A 15000-nucleotide genomic window follows, 5' to 3' on the forward strand; every position below is an offset into this window, starting at 1 on the left:
ATAAGATGACAATACATGCTAATTGTAGAAAACAAAATGTCACTCCTGAAATTCAAATAAAAACATACATAATGAAGAAAACAGAAAGAAAAAGGAGCACACTGAAAAACAAAAAGAAAGGATATTGAAAATAAAAGCCAACACACACAAATTTACCGCAGGTCCCTTGCTGTGCTCAGAACCCAGCCAGTCCCAACAGGCGGACAACAGACAGGCTGTTCAAAGAGAGGTACCATCTCACCCCTCTGGATCAGGGAAACGGCATTGTAAAAACACCCAAGTGACACACACACACACACACACACACACACACACACACACACACACACACACACACACACACACACCTGTCCTTTATAAGTAAACGACAGACCGAGGATGTTCAGTGTCGAAGAGGATGACACTCAACTGTCCCCCTCTTCTACACTGAACATCCTCGGTCTGTCCTTTACTTATAATCTGAACTGGACACTTCACATCTCCTCTCTAGCTAAAACAGCTTCTATGAAGTTAGGTGTTCTGAGATGTCTCCGCCAGTTTTTCTTACCCCTCCAGCTGCTAACTTAATTTTGTTTGTTTTTTTTTTATTTAATTGATTGATTGTTTATTGTCCAGAGTAGCATTTTTTTTTTTTTTACAGAGAAGAAGCATTACATGATTAATGGGGCACTAGCCCGCTGAGCCGAGGCTCCCTAGCAGACAGAGGAGTGATATACATATAAATGCAACTTATATAGAGGGCAGGGCAACAATACAAATCATATAGAACAGTAGAAAAGAAATAATATTATTGCACCATTTTTTAGGAACTAATATCCTTAAGATAAGTTATGTTTGTAACAAGCTACATCATTCATGTGTAAAAAAATACTAAAACTTTATTACAGATCCTAGTTTTGACTTAGACTATTAAATAGGAACTTTTTCATTTTACTTTTGAAAATATTGAAAAAACTTTTTTTTTTTTTCTATCGTCAGGCAATACGTTCCATACTTTAGGAGCAACACAGTGTGTGGAAAAATGTATACAGACTAGTTCTTGCCTGTGGGCAAATCATATTATTACGATTTCCTCGGGTACCTTGGCTATGGTGGAATACATTAGACATTATGCTATTTGAATCATTACCATTAACATTATTATATATGGTCAGCGCTATGAAATATTTCTTTAAGAGGTCAAAAGTTAGTATATTTAAGTCCTTAAACAGTAAGTCGGTGGAGTCGTATTTACTTTTAAAGACAATGGTTCTTGCTATTTTCCTTTGTGCTACAAAGACATCATTCACAACCGTAGGCCAAGTACAGCCGCAGATCAATGAACAGTTAATAAGGTATGGATAACATAATTAATGATATAAGCTGCGTAAGGCTTCACTTGTTACATTGTACTTAATTCTGAATAAAATTCCACAAGTTTTTGATAAATTTGAGCACACCGATTGTATATGCTTTTTCCAGTTAAAATTTTCATCAATAATAACTCCTAAGAATTTTGTAGAAGAAACACGATTAAGCTCAGCCTCCATAGGAAACTGTTCCGAAATTACTGACAACAGAGCGTCTTTGAAACAATATGAAGTTAGTTTTATTAATGTTTACTGTTGATTTATTTGCGGTTACCCATTTGAATATGTTATGCAATTCTTGATTTAATTTTATATTTAAGTTACACAAATCACTATCTGTTAGAAGAAGGCTTGTATCATCGAGAAATAGAACGTAACTAAGCATATCACTAACATTACATTTATCATTGATGTTTGTCAGAAATAATATAGGACCTAATAATAGAACCTTGTGGCACACCTTAATAATAGTTTTTTTTTTTATTTGACCATCTAGCCAAAAATATCTCCAATAACTTTGCTTCTTCTTCTTTCCCTCCTCTACTTCAACCAGATGGCACCACTGCTATCACATCTATTTCTAAAGCTGAACTCTTTGCTCAAACCTTTGCTAAAAACTCTACCTTGGACGATTCTGGGCTTGTTCCTCCCTCTCCTCCACCCTCTGACTACTTCATGCCTCGTATTAAAATTCTTCGTAATGATGTTTTCCATGCCCTCGCTGGCCTAAACCCTCAGAAGGCTTATGGACCTGATGGGGTCCCTCCTATTGTTCTCCGAAACTGTGCCTCCGTGCTTGCACCTTGCCTAGTCAAACTCTTTCAGCTCTGTCTGTCAACATCTACCTTTCCTTCTTGCTGGAAGTTTGCCTACATTCAACCTGTTCCTAAAAAGGGTGACCGCTCTAATCCCTCAAACTACCGTCCTATTGCTTTAATTTCCTGCTTATCTAAAGTTTTTGAATCTATCCTCAACAGGAAGATTCTTAAACATCTATCACTTCACAACCTTCTATCTGATCGCCAGTATGGGTTCCGTCAAGGCCGCTCGACTGGTGATCTTCTGGCTTTCCTTACTGAGTCTTGGTCATCCTCTTTTAGAGACTTTGGTGAAACTTTTGCTGTTGCCTTGGACATATCAAAAGCCTTTGATAGAGTCTGGCACAAAGCTTTGATTTCCAAACTACCCTCCTACGGTTTCTATCCTTCTCTCTGTAACTTCATCTCAAGTTTCCTTTCTGACCGTTCTATTGCTGCTGTGGTAGACGGTCACTGTTCTTCTCCTAAATCTATTAACAGTGGTGTTCCTCAGGGTTCTGTCCTGTCACCCACTCTCTTCTTATTATTCATTAATGATCTTCTAAAACAAACTTCTTGTCCTATCCACTCCTATGCTGATGATACCACCCTGCACTTTTCCACGTCTTTTCATAGACGTCCAACCCTTCAGGAGGTAAACATATCACGCAGGGAAGCCACAGAACGCCTGACTTCTGATCTTTCTAAAATTTCTGATTGGGGCAGAGCAAACTTGGTATTGTTCAATGCCTCAAAAACTCAATTCCTCCATCTATCAACTCGACACAATCTTCCAGACAACTATCCCCTCTTCTTCAATGACACTCAACTATCCCCCTCTTCTACACTGAACATCCTCGGTCTGTCCTTTACTTATAATCTGAACTGGAAACTTCACATCTCATCTCTAGCTAAAACAGCTTCCATGAAGTTAGGTGTTCTGAGACGTCTCCGCCAGTTTTTCTCACCCCCGCAGCTGCTAACTCTGTACAAGGGCCTTATCCGTCCATGTATGGAGTATGCTTCACATGTCTGGGGGGGTTCCACTCATACTGCTGTTCTAGACAGGGTGGAATCAAAAGCTTTTCGTCTCATCAACTCCTCTCCTCTAACTGACTGTCTTCAGCCTCTCTCTCACCGCCGCAATGTTGCATCTCTAGCTGTCTTCTACCGCTATTTTCATGCTAACTGCTCTTCTGATCTTGCTAACTGCATGCCTCCCCTCCTTCCGCGGCCTCGCTGCACAAGACTTTCTTCTTTCTCTCACTCCTATTCTGTCCACCTCTCTAACGCAAGAGTTAACCAGTATTCTCAATCATTCATCCCTTTCTCTGGTAAACTCTGGAACTCCTTGCCTGCTTCTGTATTTCCACCTTCCTATGACTTGAATTCCTTCAAGAGGGAGGTTTCAAGACACTTATCCACCAATTTTTGACCACTGCTTTGACCCTTTTAGGGACTGGCATTTCAGTGGGCATTTTTTTTATTAGATTTTTGTTGCCCTTGGCCAGTATCCTTCCTACATAAAAAAAAAAAAAAAAAAAAAAAATATAATTGTTACAAAATACAGACTGTTTCTTACCTGACAGGTAACTAGCAAACAATTTTAGTGGTAATCCTCTAACTCCAATGTTTTCTAGCTTGTCTAATAATATGTTATGATCAATAGAGTGAAATGCTTTACTCATATCAAGAAAACCCCTACTACATGGTTCTTTCTCTCCATATTCTTGTATATTTCACTTGTAAACTTCAGTATTGCTGTTTCTGTGGATTTATTTTTTGCGGAATCCAAATTGATTGCTTGAAAGCAGGTTGAATGATTCTATTAATGCAGTCAGTCTCTTTGCTATTGCTTTTTCAAGTATTTTGTACAATGTCCTTATCCGTCCATGTATGGAGTATGCTTCATGTGTCTGGGGGGGTTCCACTCATACTGCTCTTCTAGACAGGGTGGAATCAAAAGCTTTTCGTCTCATCAACTCCTCTTCTCTAACTGACTGTCTTCAGCCTCTCTCTCATCTCCGCAATGTTGCATCTCTAGCTGTCTTCTACCGCTATTTTCATGCTAACTGCTCTTCTGATCTTGCTAACTGCATGCCTCCCCTCCTCCCGCAGCCTCGCTGCACACAACTTTCTTCTTTTTCTCATCCCTATTCTGTCTACCTCTCTAATGCAAGAGTTAACTAGTATTCTCAATCATTCATCCCTTTCTCTGGTAAACTCTGGAACTCCCTGCCTGCTTTTGTATTTCCACCTTCCTATGACTTGAATTCCTTCAAGAGGGAAGTTTCAAGACACTTATCCACCAATTTTATTTACTACCGCTTTGGACCATTTTTGGGAACTGGCATCTCAGTGGGTTTTTTTTTTATTTGATTTTTGTTATCCTTGGCCAGTGTCCCTCCTACATAAAAAAAAAAAAAATCAAACACACACACACACACACACACACACACACACACACACACACACACACACACACACACACAAACACACACCATGTTGTGTAGAGGTTAGCACGCTCGGCTAACAACCAAGAAGGCCCGGGTTCGAATCCCGGGCGCGCCGAGGCAAATGGGCGAACCTCTTAATGTGTAGCCCCTATTCACTTAGCAGCAAGTAGGTATGGGATGTAACCTGAGGGCCTGTAACCTCGCTGTTCTGGTGTGTGGTGTGTCAGTGGTCTCAGTCCTACCCAAAAGATCTGCCACTATGAACTCTGAGCTCCTTCTATAGCGGAATGGCTGGCTGGGTGACCAGCAGACGACCGTACGTGAATCACACACACACACACACACACACACACACACACACACACACACACACACACACACACAAATCAACATGGACAAACGCACACACACATACACAAAGACATGGACACACACAAACACACACACACACACACACACACATACAGAGGAGGAGGCAGTACACAGGAGGAAGCAGTAGGCACCTGCCGAAACGATAATTACTCCCAGTGAGGTGTGCAGCACTGTTCTGGGTGTGCTGTGAACTTATCACTAAGCCCAGCTGTGACCTCACTGAACGTTTCCCTTTGTGTCTCACAACACAAGGGGGCAGTCACAGCCTGCCCTCTAAAGACAACTCTCTTCCTCCACACAAAACTACAAGCACCTAATAACACACACACCCTTCACTCAAAATTTCAAAATTATCATGGCGACTCTTATACCTGCCTCGGAGTCCTCATCTGAGGAGGTGACCAGAAATGTCCCCAGGTCGGACTGCCCTTTTGACAACGACCTTAAGTGTCTTGACACCCCTCTCTCAACTTTTTCTTCATTAACTTCTGCAACAATCGCGGTCTAAGATCTAATTTTCAATCTGTAGAACACCACCTCTCCTCTTCTAAACCTCATCTTCTTTTCATCACTGGAACTCAGGTGTCTGACACAATTGACAGTGGCCCCTTTTCTGTTCCCTCCTACTTTCTCTATCCTCATTTTCGATCCAAACCTGGATGTAGCGTTAATGTGCGCAATGACTTAACCTGCTCTTGTGCTCACGCTCTTGAACCTTCCGAGTTTTCCAACACCTGGCTACGACTACAGAGTCACTCTCAAACTAAATTTGTTGATGCTGTATATCTCTGACCTAACTCCTCTGACTATAAGAAATTCTTTGACTACTTAACTTCCAAAGTGGACCACATTCTGACCCTCATCCCTTTTGCAGAGATCTCCATTCTTGGAGACTTCAATGTTCACCACCAGCTTTGGCTTTCCTCTCCCTTCACTGACCATCCTGGTGAACTAGCCTACAACTTTGCTATCCTCCATGACCTAGAGCAATTGGTGCAACACCCTATTCGTATTCCTGACCGTCTTGGAGATACACCCAACATTCTTGATCTTTTCTTGACCTCTAATCTTTCTGCTTATGCTGTTACCCTCTCTTCTCCATTGGGCTCCTCCAATCACAATTTCATATCTTCTTCTTATCACTCCAATCCCTCCTCAGGATCCCCCTAAGCGGAGGTGCCGCTGGCAATTTGATTCTGTTAGTTGGGGGTATTTTGCTGATTTTCCTTGGAATGACTTCCGTGTCGGAGACCCGTCTTTGTGTGCTGAGCGCATAACAGAGGTGATAGTGTCTGGCATGGAGGCGTACATTCCTCACTCTTTTCCTCGACCTTCCAAACCTTGGTTCACCACAGCTTGTTCTTATGCTATACATGATAGAGAGGTGGTTCACAAAAGGTACTTAAGCCTTTCATCACCAGAATCTCATGCACTTTATATCTCTGCCTGGAACCATGCCAAGTCTGTTCTCCAGCTAATCAAAAACTCCTTCATTAACAGAAGGTGTCAAAATCTTTGAAGATCTAACTCCCCTCGTGACTTCTGGCATGAAGCCAAAAATATCCCTAATAACTTTGCTTCTTCTTCTTTCCCTACTTTATTTCAACCAGATGGCACCACTGCTATCACATCAATCTCTAAAGCTGAACTCTTTTCTCAAACCTTTGCTAAAAACTCTACCTTGGACGATTCTGGACTTGTTCCTTCCTCTCCTCCACCCTCTGACTACTTCGTGCTACCTATTAAAATTCTTTGCAATGATGTTTTCTATACCCTCGCTGGCCTAACCCCTCGGAAGGCTTATGGACATAATGGGGTCCCTCCTATTGTTTTCCGAAACAGTGCATCCGTGCTTGCACCTTGCCTAGTCAAACTCTTTCATCCCTGTCTGTCAACATGTACCTTTCTTTCTTGCTGGAAATTTGCCTACATTCAGCCTGTTTCTAAAAAGGGTGACCGTTCTAATCCCTCAAACTACCGTCCTATTGATATAATTTCCTGTCTATCTAAAGTTTTTTATTCTATCCTCAACAGGAAGATTCTTAAACATCTGTTACTTCACAACCTTCTATCTGATAGCCAGTATGGGTTCCGTCAAGGCCGCTCTACTGATGATCTTCTGGCTTTCCTTACTGAGTCTTTGTCATCATCCTCTTTTACAGATTTTGGTGAAACTTTTGCTGTTGCCTTGGACGTATCAAAAGCTTTTGATAGAGTCTGGCACAATGCTTTGATTTCCAAACTACTCTCCTATGGCTTTTATCGTCTCTGTAACCTCATCCCAAGTTTCCTTTCTATTGCTGCTGTGTAGACGGTCACTGTTCTTCTCCTAAATCTATTAACAGTGGTGTTCCTCAGGGTTCTGTCCTGTCACCCACTCTCTTCTTATTATTTATTAGTGATCTAAACCAAACTTCTTGTCCTATCCACTCCTACGCTGATGATACCACCCTACACTTTTCAACGTCATTTCATAGACGTCCAACCCTTCAGGAAGTAAAAATTTAACTCTGGAAAGCCACAGAACGCCTGACATCTGATCTTTTAAAATTTCTAATAGGGGCTGAGCAAACTTGGTATTGTTCAGTGCCTTAAAAATCAATTCCTCCATCTATCAACTTGACACAACCTTCCAGACAACTATCCCCTCTTCTTCAATGACACTCAACTGTCCCCCGTCTTCTACACTGAACATCCTCGGTCTGTCTTTTATTTATGATCTGAACTGGAAACTTCACATTTCATCTCTAGCTAAAACATCATCTATAAAATTAGGTGTTCTGAGACGTCTCCGCCAGTTTTTCTCCCCCCGCCCCCAAGCTGCTAACTCTGTACAAGGGCCTTATCCGTCCATGTATGGAGTATGCTTCACATGTCTGAGGCAGAGCGTTCCACTCATACTACACTTCTAGACAGGGTGGAATCAAAATTATTTCGTCTCATCAACTCATCTCCTCTAACTGACTGTCTTCAGCCTCTAAAGCCATCCGAGATAAAGTGTTGGAGAGGGCGGCAAGACTGAAGGATATGCAAGAACCATATAAGAAAATATATATCAAGAAGGACTCACACCCTGAAGTAAGGAAAGAATGGCGGCGCTTGAAGACAGCAGAAGAATAAATAAACGAGAAAAATAAACCTTCGAACGCTGGATGCAACATTCGCCTGGATTATAGGGAACGAGTGTTGTACAAAGACGGTGTGGTGATTGACAAATGGCAACCTCATCCTTTCTAAGAAGACCACAGGGAAGTATAAGTATTGTTTCTTGGAACATTAATGGTATAAAAACTAAAATAGAAAAGAAAAATGTTGAGACCTTTCTCAGTAAATATGATATTATTTGTTTAAATGAAATAAGGACGTGCTTGCCGTTGTTCTTTCCAGGATATGCTTCTTATAAAAATTCTGACAAAAAAAACAGTAATCGTGCTGGAACTTGTGTGTTTGTACGACTTTGTTTGAATAAGTATTTATTTGATGTGGATTTTTCTTGTACGGATCAAATATGGTTTAAGCTTAATATTGCACCAGGTATACTTTTTGGTTCTTGTTATGTATCCCCCTCGGACTCTGAGTATTTTGATTATACACAAATATGTAATATACAAGAAAAGGTTAAGCACAATGATTGTAGTAACGGATGTGTGATAATTGGAGACGTGAACGCTCGCTTTGGTTATTCGGTGAGAGAACTGCAGGGCATAGTGGATATGGCGAGAATTTCTTATTCTGTTATTCCTGACCCTGTGCCTACGCCCAACGACAATGCTAAAGCGTTACTTGGCATATGTGCTGAAGAAGAATTACTAGTTATTAACAATTTACAAAATATGAATTCCCATTATTTGAGTAAGAAAACCTATTGTAAAGGAAGTGAATGGATATCTGAATTGGATATTTGTATCGTGTCTAAGGGTTTACTCAGCTTGATTGAATCTTTTGACGTTGTTAGAGACAACTCTTTACCTTCAGATCACGCACCAATTAGTGTTATGATACAAGGAGGAGGCAGTAAACACCTGCCGAAACGATAATTACTCCCAGTGAGGTCTAAAGCACTGTTCAAGGGGTGCTGTGAACTTATCATTAAACCCAGCTGTGACCGCACTGAACGTTTCCCTTTGTGTCTCACAACACAAGGGGGCAGTCACAGCCTGCCATCTAAAGACAACTCTCTTCCTCCACACAAAACTACAAGCACCTAATAACAAACACACCCTTCACTCAAAAATTTTAAAATCATGGCGACTCCTACACCAGCCTCGGAGTCCCCATCTGGGGAGGGGGCCATAAATGTCCCCAGGTCGGACTGCCTTTCTGTCGACGACCCTAAGTGTCTTGACACCCCCCACAACTTTTTCTTCATTAACTTCTGCAACATTCGCGGTCTAAGATCTAATTTTCAATCTGTAGAACACCACCTCTCCTCTTCTAAATCTCATCTTCTTTTCCTCACTAAAACTCAGGTGTCTGAGGCAACTAACAGTAGCCCCTTTTCTGTTCCCTCCTACTTTCTCTATCCTCATTTTCGATCCAAACCTGGATGCTGCGTTTATGTGCGCAATGACTTAACCTGCTCTCATGCCCACGCTCTTGAATCTTCCGAGTTTTCCACCATCTGTAGTCATCCAGAGTCATTCTCATACTAAATTTATCTGTGCTGTATACCTCTCTCCTAATTCCTCTGACTATAAGAAATTCTTTGACTACTTAACTTCCAAAGTGGAGCACATTCTGACCCTCTTCTCTTTTGCAGAGATCTCCATTCTTGGAGACTTCAATGTTCACCACCAGCTTTGGCTTTCCTCTCCCTTCACTGACCATCCTGGTGAACTAGCCTACAACTTTGCTATCCTCCATGACCTAGAGCAATTGGTGCAACACCCTACTCGTATTCCTGACCGTCTTGGAGATACACCCAACATTCTTGACCTTTTTCTGACCTCTAATCCTTCTGCTTATGCTGTCACTTTTTCTTCTCCGTTGGGCTCCTCCGATCACAATCTCATATCTTTATCTTGTCCTATCACTCCAATCCCTCCTCAGGATCCCCCTAAGCGAAGGTGCCTCTGGCGTTTTGCCTCTGCTAGTTGGGGGGACCTGAGGAGGTATTTTGCTTATTTTCCTTGGAATGACTACTGCTTCCGTGTCAGAGACCCGTCTTTGTGTGCTGAGCGCATAACAGAGGTGATAGTGTCTGGCATGGAGGCGTACATTCCTCACTCTTTTTCTCATTCTAAACCTTCTAAACCTTGGTTTAACACAGCTTGTTCTCGTGCTATACATGATAGAGAGGTGGCCCACAAAAGGTACTTAATCCTTCCATCACCAGAATCTCATGCACTTTATATTTCTGCCCGGAACCATGCCAAGTGTGTTCTCCAACTAGCCAAAAACTCCTTCATTAACAGAAAATGTCAAAGCCTTTCAAGATCTAACTCCCCTCGTGATTTCTGGCATCTAGCCAAAAATACCTCCAATAACTTTGCTTCTTCTTCTTTCCCTCCTCTACTTCAACCAGATGGCACCACTGCTATCACATCTATTTCTAAAGCTGAACTCTTTGCTCAAACCTTTGCTAAAAACTCTACCTTGGACGATTCTGGGCTTGTTCCTCCCTCTCCTCCACCCTCTGACTACTTCATGCCACCAATTAAAATTCTTCGCAATGATGTTTTCCATGCCCTCGCTGGCCTAAACCCTCGGAAGGCTTATGGACCTGATGGGGTCCCTCCTATTGTTCTCCGAAACTGTGCCTCCGTGCTTGCACCTTGCCTAGTGAAACTCTTTCATCTCTGTCTGTCAACATCTACCTTTCCTTCTTGCTGGAAGTTTGCCTACATTCAACCTGTTCCTAAAAAGGGTGACCGCTCTAATCCCTCAAACTACCGTCCTATTGCCTTAATTTCCTGCTAATCTAAAGTTTTTGAATCTATCCTCAACAGGAAGATTCTTAAACATCTATCACTTGACAACCTTCTATCTGATCGCCAGTATGGGTTCCGTCAAGGCCGCTCTACTGGTGATCTTCTGGCTTTCCTTACTGAGTCTTGGTCATCCTCTTTTAGAAACTTTGGTGAAACTTTTGCTGTTGCCTTGGACATATCAAAAGCCTTTGATAGAGTCTGGCACAAAACTTTGATTTCCAAACTACCCTCCTACGGTTTCTATCCTTCTTTCTGTAACTTCATCTCAAGTTTCCTTTCTGACCGTTCTATTGCTGCTATGGTAGACGGTCACTGTTCTTCTAAATATATTAACAGTGGTGTTCCTCAGGGTTCTGTCCTGTCACCCCTCTCTTCTTATTATTCATTAATGATCTTCTAAACCAAACTTCTTGCCCTATCCACTCCTATGCTGATGATACCACCCTGCACTTTTCCACGTCTTTTCATAGACGTCCAACCCTTCAGGAGGTAAACATATCACGCAGGGAAGCCACAGAACGCCTGACTTCTGATCTTTCTAAAATTTCTGATTGGGGCAGAACAAACTTGGTATTGTTCAATGCCTCAAAAACTCAATTCCTCCATCTATCAACTCGACACAACCTTCCAGACAACTATCCTCTCTTCTTCAATGACACTCAACTGTCCCCCTCTTCTACACTGAACATCCTCGGTTTGTTCTTTACTTATTATCTGAACTGGAAAATTCACGTCTCATCTCTAGCTAAAACAGCTTCTATGAAGTTAGGTGTTCTGAGACGTCTCCGCCAGTTTTTCTCACCCCCCCCAGCTGCTAACTCTGTACAAGGGCCTTATCCGTCCATGTATGGAGTATGCTTCACATGTCTGGGGGGGTTCCACTCATACTGCTCTTCTAGACAGGGTGGAATCAAAACCTTTCGTCTCATCAACTCCTCTCCTCTAACTGACTGTCTTCAGCCTCTCTCTCACCGCCGCAATGTTGCATATCTAGCTGTCTTCTACCGCTATTTTCATGCCAACTGCTCTTTTGATCTTGCTAACTGCATGCCTCCCCTCCTTCCGCGGCCTCGCTGCACAAGACTTTCTTCTTTCTCTCACCCTTATTCTGTCCACCTCTCTAACGCAAGAGTTAACCAGTATTCTTAATCATTCATCTCTTTCTCTGGTAAACTCTGGAACTCCCTGCCTGCTTCTGTATTTCCACCTTCCTATGACTTGAATTCCTTCAAGAGGGAGGTTTCAAGACACTTATCCACCAATTTTTGACCACTGCTTTGATCCTTTTATGGGACTGGCATTTCAGTGGGCATTTTTTTTATTAGATTTTTGTTGCCCTTGGCCAGTATCCTTCCTACATAAAAAAAAAATAAATAAAACCACCTTCACCTTGTCTCGAAACTCTTAAAATGAGATCATTTGAACTGGGTAAACGCGGTGCAGAGATTAACGTTATTGATATGGTGAAAAATCGCCAGTCAATAAGCAAAAGACCTATACGATATCAGAACATCAACTATGAATTATTTTGTGTCCAAACTCAATGAGATAGATTTACATATACAATGTAGTGACGATATAGATGTAACAGCCTCTACTATAACTGAAACGTTATACGAATGTGGAAGTGCCAGTAGATACCCACGTTGTGCCCGTGTAGAGGAGGTGACTGATGGAAGAGGAAGGTGGGAAAGAATGTTGGATAATAATGATCAGGGTAAATTAAGGCAAGCAATAAACTGGCGCGATGAGATAACAGACGATAGTAACAACACAGAGTCCATGCCAGATGATGAAGTCTTTAAAGAGCACTTTGAAAAATTATTTAATCCACCGGATATAGTTTACCCAAATGCTAATGATCTACACTCTCATCTCAACATACAGATACTAGACGACATAATCAGCGTAAAAGAGGTGCAGAGACAGATTAAGAGATTAAAACCAGGCAAGGCTTGTGGCCCAGATGGAGTACCACCTACACTTTACAAAGTTTTACCTGTTCAATGGATAATGTTTATAACTACACTCTTTAATAACATATTTCTTACTGCCTCTTACCCTACTAGTTGGATAACGGCAAAACTGTTCACTATATATAAACGTGGGTCTAAAGCACTCCCAAGTAATTATAGAGCAATAAATGTTATTAACACAATAGCAAAATTATATGACATGGTCCTGTCAGCTCGCCTCCATCAGTGGTTTGTGTCTCACCGGGAACAGGCGGGGAGTCGGCCAGGAAGAGGATGTGTGGAACATCTGGTAACACTCAGAGTGCTGATGGATATTGCTCCAAGGAAAAAACTGAAGCTATTTATTACATTTGTGGATTTCAGTAGAGCTTATGATTGTGTACCGAGGTTTGATTTGTTTATGTGGTTGAAGAGGATGGGATGTGGTGTTACTATGCTCTTAGCTTTGGCTGCAATGTATACATGTACGAATAGTGTGGTGGGAACTGCTGTCATCGCAACCACCGCTGGTGTGCGTCAAGGCTCACCCACATCTTGTATACTGTTTATCCTTTATGTTAATGAAATGATACAAATGTTAAAACAACAATGTCTTGTGGATGGTTTCCTTGCATGGTTGCATGTTTTAGTCATGATGGATGACACTATACTGTTATCAACAACTCCAGATGGAATGAAAAGTAAGATAAAAATTTTACAAGAGTTTTGCAGCACTCGTGGTATGATCATTAATGATAACAAGACGAAATTTATGGTGTTGAATGGAGATAAGAAAGATAAGGAAAATATAACTAGTGAGAATAATGTTATTAGTTGTTGTGATCACTACATTTATCTAGGAAGTCCCTTTACTGATGATGGCTCTCTATCAACTGCAATGAAGTTACATGCTAATATGAAGATGTGCCATACTTTGAAATTTATATCTTTCATTAATAAGAATAATGATCTGTCATTTATAGTTAAGAAAAAAATATTTGATGCTGCACTTATGTCGTCGCTACTGTACGGTTGTGAATCCTGGCTCAATGGAGTCACGAAGTCTATAGAAAAACAGCATAATTGGTGTATAAAGCAACTTCTTGGCGTAAGAAAAACGACGAACAATGATGTTTGCAGGGTAGAGTTGGGTATGCCCCTAGTCTGTGCACTGGTTAAGGCAAAACTAAGAAAATTCTTTAAAGAAATGTGGACAAAAAGAAACACAATGGATGACGACCCACTGATATATGCAATTAAGGCAGCACTAAGGTATAATGATGTTGTGTCCAGGTATATGACAGACTTGATCACTGTCGACAGTGACGATGTGCACAGTGCAATGCATGAGGTGAAGAGCCGTGTGAGAGTTTCAGTATCAAACAGGCTAAGTTTTTATAAGTCTGTTAATAGTGAACTAATAGTGCATGACATTTACATAAAAAAAACGTTAAAGTTAATGAATTGGAACGAGTGTCCTGGACAAGGTTACGTCTGTGTTCACACTCGTTGGCAATTGAAAAGGGACGCTGGAATCGGCGAGGAAGGGGTCGTCTTCCCTTGGAAGAAAGATTGTGTTCATGTGGTATGATTCATACGGAGATACATGTTCTTGAAAATTGTCCTATTTCCAGTCATGTTAGAGAAAGAAATAATGTAACGACAGTTAGTAATTTATTTGTTAATAGATCTAATTATATAAATGTTTGTAGAATTGTATTAATGTTGGATGTGTGTTTGCATAAAAAAAAAAAATGGGTTTGTTTGGATAAATTCTTGTTTTTATTTATATATATAAACGTATAGGATTACAATTTAGTTTTTACGCATGTCTTTTATGGGTTTTAAATATTTTCAATGAATTTCTTGTCTAATTATTTACATTCCGCTGTTTTACTTTTTATAATATGTCTTGTTTTCATTTGGCTGCTATGTCAGGTTTTTATGAGTTGTGTTTTGTTTTTATGCAACAGATTTTATTTTCGATGATATATTTTCAATATCATAGTTGCAAAATTTTCCTCTGTATATTTGTAATTTGGACTATTTTTTAATGTGTTTATTGGTGTGTACTTCCCAGTGGTCAATCAATCAATCAATCATCATCACCTATTTACATCTCTGCAACTAGTCTGTCTCTG

Source organism: Scylla paramamosain, chromosome 48 (assembly GCF_035594125.1).
Source record: "Scylla paramamosain isolate STU-SP2022 chromosome 48, ASM3559412v1, whole genome shotgun sequence".
NCBI classification, from domain to species: domain Eukaryota; kingdom Metazoa; phylum Arthropoda; class Malacostraca; order Decapoda; family Portunidae; genus Scylla; species Scylla paramamosain.